Here is an 8,966-nt window from a genome sequence, read left to right on the forward strand (position 1 = left end):
TCAGGTGAAAGGTTAAATCCAGTCCCAATTATTCATGTTGGTTGATTGTATTCGTTCTGTTTGAAATAACAAAATCATACTCCTGCGAGAGTCGTCTATACTATACTAAACTCTTAACACCAGCATAGTTGATGAATTGAAAGTATTATACCTCTTAGGGGAAGTAATCAAGTATCAAAAGTTTGCCTTTGGAGTTAAAGTCCGTCAATTTGTGTTTAAATTCTCTATCATTAACTTGCTATGTAACCATAGGTAGGAAATTTTAGCTCCTTGAACCTGTTTACTAAGTTGTGATTATTGACGTAAATAATACAAAATCTCTATCCATAGTAAAACTCAATATATGGTAGCTGTTATTATCAAAGACACTTGTCTTACTAGTACTATCAGTTTCTGCATAAGTATTCAAATTTATTAAACTATAAACTAAGTATGGACATTGCTCCTTAATTGCAAAGCTGTTGCTTGTCTTAAAATTAAATTTTGTGACTTTATTGGATGGCACTATCTTGCAGACAATTTATGATGAAGTTTTTTAATAGGACTGCTTGATTAAATCAAATTTACATTCATAATGGTGCAAGAAAATTCACTAGCTAATTAATATACAGTGGGGCCTTGACTTACGAGTTTAATTCGTTCCGTGACGGAGCTCGTAACTCAAATTACTCGTATGTCAAATCTTAAAGTGAACGAGTGAGAAATGTGATGCTGGGCTGATGTTGTGGCGTTCACTGTGACGTTCGCTGCGCCAACTAGTGGTGGGGTATCTGAAGCTGGCTCGTAACCCGAATTTTAGCTCGCAACTCAAAGCAAAAAATCGGCTGAGAGACGGCTCGTATCTTGAAAAACTTGTTAGTCGGGACACTCGTAAGTCAAGGCCCCACTGTAAATTATGTACATAATATACAAATAGAGTGTTTCAGCCAATCTGGTCAGTCAACATATGAGACACATGTTCTAAAAAATAGTTGTAGATCTAGTTACTAAATAAATAATTAAAAATCAATGGTATTTGTATATACTAACAATGACTTAAAAACTCTAATGGTAAAATAAAAATACCTCATTCACAGTTGAAAGAATTTTAAAAATAAAATAAATAGGAATACATTTAGGCAATTATATATAAGGATGTATACTAAAAGGCTATAAACTCTACTGAGAGACATAAAAACAACCTGAATACATGGAAAAACGGCTATTTTCCTTGATAGTAAGAATTATTATGATTTTAAAATTCCCCATATTAATATATAAATTTAACATAATCTCCATCTAAATTCCCATTATTTTTTATTTTCTATTTTTGTAAATGCCTCTCAGGTTCATTTGAGAAAAGCTGTAGAATAACCAAGAAAATACTAAAAAAGAAGAGGTTGAATACACTCTATGAAATATAAGCTATAGTGATTTTAATTGTGTGGTACTGGAATGGGAATAGGTCAATAGAACCAAATAAAGTCAATAACATAACAAAGATGACTATATTTCACAAAGCCTAGTGGAAAGGCTGCAGGAAGTATAAAAATAAAAAAGATGAGTATCCAATCTTGAATGAAGGTTGAGATAAGAATACAACTTTTAATATAAAATAAAAAAAATTAAGTGGCATAAGGGATATTTAACTAAGGAACTATATAAATTCAAAGGCAGGAGAAAAAGTCTTGGTTAGGTCTGTCAAGCTTTGAATGCTGGGCCTTGTTTCGTCTCACAGATTGTCAGTCCTTCCTGGTTGTGCAATTTCAACTGGATTTAGGCCATTCTGGGAGCCACAGGGGCTACTCCACCACACCTGTAAGTCATTTCACTAGAGTTGCCACAGAGGTCCTGGGGGGACAATCCCAGGAGCCCTCTTTTGTTGTCTTGCTTGATTTTCTCAAGCAAGTCCATTCTGCTAGGTCCCTGAATCTGGACAGCCCCTTTCTTTTTCACTCCAGTCCCTATGGGGTTATTTAAGAAAATGTATTCATGATCCATTCACTAATTTATTACTATGTTATGACGATCATTATTAAAAACCCCTTGGATGTCTATAAGCCTTTAAAGCCATTCAGACAATAAGCCTACTTAAGCCAATCTGCTGAAACAGGAGTATCTCTTTCTCCTTCACTGCCAGTGGAGCAGAATGGTCTTAATTGCAAAGAACAGCCTGGCAGTCCTGAGGCTGGGTGTGGTGAAGTCACATGGATGCGACTGAGAAGGCATATGCTGCCTGAGGAGGTCTGTCAAGCTTATCTTTCCCTAAATGTTTCTGAAAGGGTCTCCTGACACCTTTTGCATTAGCATCACCTTAAGAGCTTGTTAAACATTCCTGGGTCCCTCTTCAGATTTGCAAGTCAGGATCTCAGGCTCCAGGTTTTTAAAAAATATATATATTTAAACATATTTTTATTGATATCAGAGAGGAAAGGAGAGGGAGGGAGAGATAGAAACATCAATGGTGAGAGAGAATCATTAATTGGCTGCCTCCTGCATGCCCCCTACTGGGGATCGAGCCTTCAACCCAGGCATGTGCCCTTGACCAGAATCAAACCAGGGACCCTTCAGTCCACAGGCCAACACTATCCACTAAACCAAACTAGTTAGGGCTAAAAGATATATATTTTTTAATTTAACTTTATTGTTAAAAGTATTACAGATATCACCTTTTCCCCCTTCACTGACCCCTCTAGCCCGCCCCGACTCCCCTCCCCAGGCCTTCACCACACTATTGTCTGTGTCCATGGGTTATGCATATATGCATATAAATTCTTCGGTTAATCTCTTCCCACCCACTCACCCACCCCGGCTTCCCTCTGAGATTCGACAAACAAGCTTCTCTGCATGTTCAACCTCCTAAAATGCCCCCTGCTCTATCTCTAGTTTTTGAGTTGCTCAATCTGATAAATACTGTCCTCTAAACCAGTAATTTTCAGCCTTTTTCATCTCATGGCACACACATATAAACTAGTTACTAAAATTTTGTGGCACACCAACATATATATATTTTTTGCTGAACTGACAAAAAACAGGTATAATTTTGATTCATTCATACTGGGCAGCTATTGTGTTAGTTGTCATTTTTTTATTTGACAATCTAAGGGAAAAGAGGTTAGTGTCCCTGACTAAATAGTCAGGTATTGCATATTTAAAAAATTCTTGCAGCATACTGGTTGAAAATCATTGCTCTAAACAATGATTCTCAGAGTTCTTAGCAGTTTTAAAAAGATATTTCATGCCCACCAGTGTGGCTCAGTGGTTGAGTATAGACCTATGAACCAGAAGGTCATAGTTCTATTCTAGGTCGGGGCACATGCCTGGGTTGTGGGCTCAATCCCCAGTGTGGGGTATGCAGGAGGCAGCTGATCAATGATTCTCTGTCATTGTTTCTGTCTCTCTTCCCTCTTCCCCTCCCTGAAGACAATAAAAATATATTAAAAAATATATATTTTACAAGTGTTGAGCCCTAAACCTCACTGGAAGACACCTAAGGCCTGGGCTATTTATTAGCTGCAGATCACAGCAGTAATAGCTTCATCCTCAGTCTGCAGCTTTTTTTCATTTCCCTTCCTCTCTGTAGTCTACCATTCCCAACCTAACTTCTTTTATGCTTTGTAAGCTGTAACTAAGCATTTCCTAAGGCAAAAATTGATATCCTGGAAGTTAAGATTCTCTATATCCACAAGCCCTGTCCTTTCTTTTAATTGCTTTTGCCATACCCTAGAAACCCTTATCTCCATAATTAGGCTCGCATACAGGCTAGTGTTAATCTGTATAACAGTCTTCCCTCTCTCATATCTTTCCCCCTATTTTTTCCTCCCACCTGCTCAAAAGCTTAAAAGGACTCTTCGTATAACTATATCAAGTCTAAACTCTTCTGTTTGCTTTCCAGGCCCTTTGTAATCTATCCCATTTTTATTATCGGACTTTATTTCCCATTATTCCATATATGCTTTCCATTCACTGCCCACAAATATGTCTTGTTAATTTCAACCCATGGGCCAGATTCATCTCGGTGTCCTAGAGTGGTATAGGGAATCAGGGTAGGTTTCCAACAAATATGAACCAATTGACTCAATAGTTGGCATTTGTTTCTTTTTCAATGCCCTCTCTTTTTACACTTAAATCCCCCAAATCCTTCAAATCTCACATTCTGCTTGAAGACTTCCTCAGTTTTTCCAACTCTTGTGACCTATTAGTTGGGGGGTTGTGTGGGGGACCAAAGAAAAGAAGGAAGGAAGGGAGAGAGGGGAGGGAAGGTAGGTGGGGGTAAGGGTGGGAATAAAGAAGGAAGGCAGGATAGATAAAAGGAATAGGTAAATTCCTCACAAGAGAATGGGCTTTAGAAGTTGCAAAAGCAAAGGGAAAAGAAGGAAAGATTTGTGGTCTGATAGTTCCCACTGTGAAGGTGTTCAGGGAACAGCACAGTCATAGAATATTCATTGGCTTTCTATGGTGCCACATAAACCTGTACCATTCTGTTCAAAACACATTTAATGTCAGTGTCCCTTGCTAAGTGTTTCAGATGCATTCATTGTGCCAACCCCATGGTAGTTCAGGAGTCATTTCTTCCTGCTTCTTTGATCCCCCATATTGAGCTACATGCCCTTCTCCATGCTCCTATGACACGCATATGCTTACTTTTAACTCACTATCTTATAATGAAAGTGCCTGTTTGTAAGTTTGACTCATCCTTAGACTGTGAGTTTCATGAAAGAAGGTTCAGGCTTCTTTGTCTCTATTCTCTGTACGTTTTTTTTTTAATCCTCACCTGAGGATATTTTTCCATTGATATTTAGAAGGAGTGGAAGAGAAAGGGAAAAATAGAGAGAAATATTGATGTGAAAGAAACACATCGATTGGTTGCCTCCTGCACGAGTCCCAACCAGGGCCTGGGCCGGTGAGGAGCCTGCAATTGAGGTACATGCCCTTGATCGGAATTGAACCTGGGACCCTTCAGTCCGCAGACTGATGCTCTATCCACTGAGCCAAACCAGCTAGGGCTTCTCTGTACCTTTTATAGGTATGTAGATTCTGTAGATGCTACACAAATGGCCTCTGAAATAACTAGACTGTGAACTTTGGAGGGTGAAGACCATGTTTTATACTTCTTGTCTTTGTATTCTGAATAATCAGCTCAGTGTTTAGGTGTTCAGAAGTTTATTAGTGTGAACATTTCTGTGCTCTGTTATTCTCAACACTCACACATCACCTTACCCTTGGTCATCAAACCCTAGTAACTGAGCATTTAGTAAGTGCTCAGCAGACTCTTATTCACTGAGATTAATGCTGTTGGTCACTGAGAGAAACAATAAACAAATTTATTAATTATACTTCTGTTTAGAAACTCTACTGCAGAGTCTATTTGTTTAAATAAGAACTGCCTCTCTTTCAGATTTTCAGAGAATAGAATTTGGAACCAGGCAGAATTAGATTTGAATCTTGGCTCTGCAAATGCACTAGCCATTTGAGCCTGGGTAGGGCTTTAAATTAAAAATGAAGATAACAGCCCAGCTGGCGTGGCTCGGTGGTTGAGTGGCGACCTCTGACCCAGGAGGTCACAGGTTCTATTCCTGGTCAGGGCACATGTGGGTTGTGGGCTCGATCCCCAGTGTGGGGTGTGCAGGAAGCAGCCAATCAATGATTCTCTCTCATCATTGATGTTTCTATCTCTCTCTCCCTCTCCCTTCCTCTCTGAAATCAATAAAAAATATTTTTTTAAAAATGAAGATAACAGTACCTATTCTGTAAGATTATTATAAGGATTAAATATAAATATATGTACAGAGTGAAGAAAAGTCGGTTTACAGAAGATGACAAATAATACAAACACATAATACAGTAATTAATCTACATTAATAAAAGACAAAGATGCTAATTGACCATACCTTCGCTATGCCCAAGCTACGCCCACCAGCCAATCAGAGCGACTATATGCAAATTAACCCAACCAAGATGGCGGCCGGCAGCCATGGAGATGCAGCAAGCAGGAGGCTTGGTTGCCCCGGCGATGGAGGAAGCCAAGCTTCCCGCCAGCCCTGAGCTGGCTGAGGCCTCTGCTAAAGGCAACAAAGTTTCAATTATAGAAGACAAATAAATCCCAGATACCTGCTTCCAGACAGCCTCCACTGGGAGCTTGGGTGGCTGGGGGCTGTGGCCAGCCTGCAAATAGCCATCAGCCCCTCACCCAGGATGGCCACACCCTCATGGGGTGAGGGTCCCTGCTGGGGGGCTTGGCCAGCCTGCAAACAGCCATCAGCCCCTCACCCAGGCTGGCCAGGCACCCCAGCGGGACCCCCACCCTGATCCAGGACACCGTTCAGGGCAAACCAGCCGGCCCCCACCCATGCACCAGGCCTCTATCTTATATAATAAAAGGGTAATATGCAAATTGACCCTAACAGCAGAGCGACTGGGAATCACTGGTCACTATGGCACACACTGACCAGCAGGGGGCAGACGCTCAATGCTGGAGCTGCCCCCTGGTGGTCAGTGTGCTCCCACAGTGGGAGCTATGCTCAGCCACAAGCCAGGCTGACGGCTGCCAGCACAGCGGTGGTGGCGGGAGCCTCTCCTGCCTCCTCAGCAGTGCTAAGGATATCCGACTGCAGCTAGGCCTGCTCCCCGCTGACAAGTGGACATCCCCCAAGGGCTCCCGGGCTGCCAGAGGGATGTCTGACTGCCAGCTTAGGCCCAATCCTCCGGGGAGTGGGCCTAAGCCAGCAGGTGGTCATTCCCCGAGGGGTCCCAGACTGCGAGAGGGCACAGGCCGGGCTGAGGGACCCTCCCGAGTGCACAAATTTTTGTGCACCGGGCCTCTAGTAAATAAATAATACAAGAATAAATTCTGTGTTTTGCATACTCAAAACTATAAACCTACTTTTGACCACCCCTGTATATACTTGGCACATAATAGGCATTAACCAAAGTTAGCTCTTGCTTTTTGATCCTGTCCTTCCTCAAGAAGTCATACCTTTCCACACAGTATCCAGTGGATTACATGATATTATCTAGTTTAGCCTAAGGTTAGGTTTCACACTATTTGAGTGTGCAATATGGATGTGTTTAGGAGTGTGTATGGATGTCCATATGGTTACTTATGTGCACACATCTGTGTACAAGAGCCATAGGTTTCCAGCTTTCCTTACATTTTATCTGAGAAACTTCAGAGATTTAAGTTAAAATTGCCAATTAGGGCACATTCTCCTCTTGCTGCTTTCACCTCCACCAACCTGATTTCACCTGTTAAATGGCAGCACAGCAAGAAGTTCCTGGTGTTAAGCTAGGGTGAGCAGATTCCACTATGAACATCTAAAAGCAAATAGGAGGAGTGCTCTCCAGTATTATCCAGTGAAAAACCCACATGCTGCTACAGCACAATAATGGAAAAATGATGAATGGGTAATGCCACTTTGCCTCAGTGGAGTTGGGTAAATATAATGAGCAAAAGAATATTTTCTCCCCTTTTATAAGGCACAGTTTTGGTGAGCAGCTCCAAACACCACATTCTGTTTGTGGCCTGTCTCATGTTGGCCTGAAGGTCTGTGGTAATTTTCACCACCAATAATGTGAAAGCCAAACTTCCAGGCTAGCAATTTCAATGCCTCTAAGTATTTTCCAATTATTTCCAGAATAATTAGGAAAGTATGAAAATATTTTACAAAACAAAGTTCATTTTAATTAACTTATATTTAAAAAGTGTACGTCAGAGAGTTCCATCTACAGCAAAGGCTGAATAAGTGGGCTATTATAGATAAACTTCTTGCTGAGAACAATTGGAAAATGTAGATAATTATTATTTTCTTAAACATCAATTTGAAGGCATAAAAAAGCTACCCAAAGCAATGAGAATTTGCTGGCCCAAGATCTGGAAGAAAAGAGAAGCCAAGGAAAGTGAACCTGGTGTTTGGGAAAACTTTATCCTAAAGATAGTTATTGATTCCAAAAACAAAGGCAGCATTGAGAAGCTGAAAGAGCTTTCAGCAATTTCCCAGCTTTGAATGGCAACACAAACATTATAGTAAAGAGCCTGAAAAGAAGAAAGAGCCCTGGTAAACATCCCAGGTTTTCTACTGAGACCGTGATCGATTTCACCCTAGGACAGTGATGACGAACCTTTTGAGCTCGGCGTGTTAGCATTTTGAAAAACCCTAACTTGCCCTAACCGGTTTGGCTCAGTGGATGGAGCGTCGGCCTGCGGACTTGAGGGTCCCGGGTTCGATTCCGGTCGGGGGCATGTGCCTTGGTTGTGGGCACATCCCCAGTGGGGAGTGTGCAGGAGGCAGCTGATTGATGTTTCTCTCTCATCGATGTTTCTAACTCTCTATCCCACTCCCTTCCTCTCTGTAAAAAATCAATAAAATATATTAAAAAAATTGCAACCATAGTAAAACAAAGACTTATATTTTTGATATTTATTTTATATATTTAAATGCCATTTAACAAAGAAAAATCAACCAAAAAAAATGAGTTCACGTGTCATAGGTTCGCCATCACTGCCCTAGGATAAGGGTAATTGACCAGCCCTGATAAAGACTAAAGTCCAGCTTTGCATTTAAAAAAAAAATGTTTTTATTGATTTTTTAGAGAGAAAGGAAGAGGGAGAGAGAGAGAAACATCAATGACAAAGAGAAACATTAATTAACTGCCTCCTGCGTGCCCCTTACTGGTGATCAAGCCCATAACGTGGGCATCAGTGCTCCGACCAGGAATCCAAGCGACCTCTTGGTACATGGGATGATGCTCAACCAACTGAGCCATACTGGCCAGGGCCCAGCTTTGAATTCCTGAAACATTTATTAGATAAAGGTATGTAGCCCCTAACCTTTCTGATTGATAGAAACAAAAGTAATCCCTCTCTGAAGGGAAATAACATCATATAGAACCTCAAATCAATTCTGAAGTTCAGCAAGTTTTGTTGTTTTTTTAAAAAATTGATAATGTGGTTCTAAAATTTATATGGGAATGCGAAGGACTTAGGACCT

The sequence above is a fragment of the Myotis brandtii genome, unplaced genomic scaffold (genome assembly GCF_000412655.1).
Source record: "Myotis brandtii unplaced genomic scaffold, ASM41265v1 scaffold61, whole genome shotgun sequence".
NCBI lineage: Eukaryota > Metazoa > Chordata > Mammalia > Chiroptera > Vespertilionidae > Myotis > Myotis brandtii.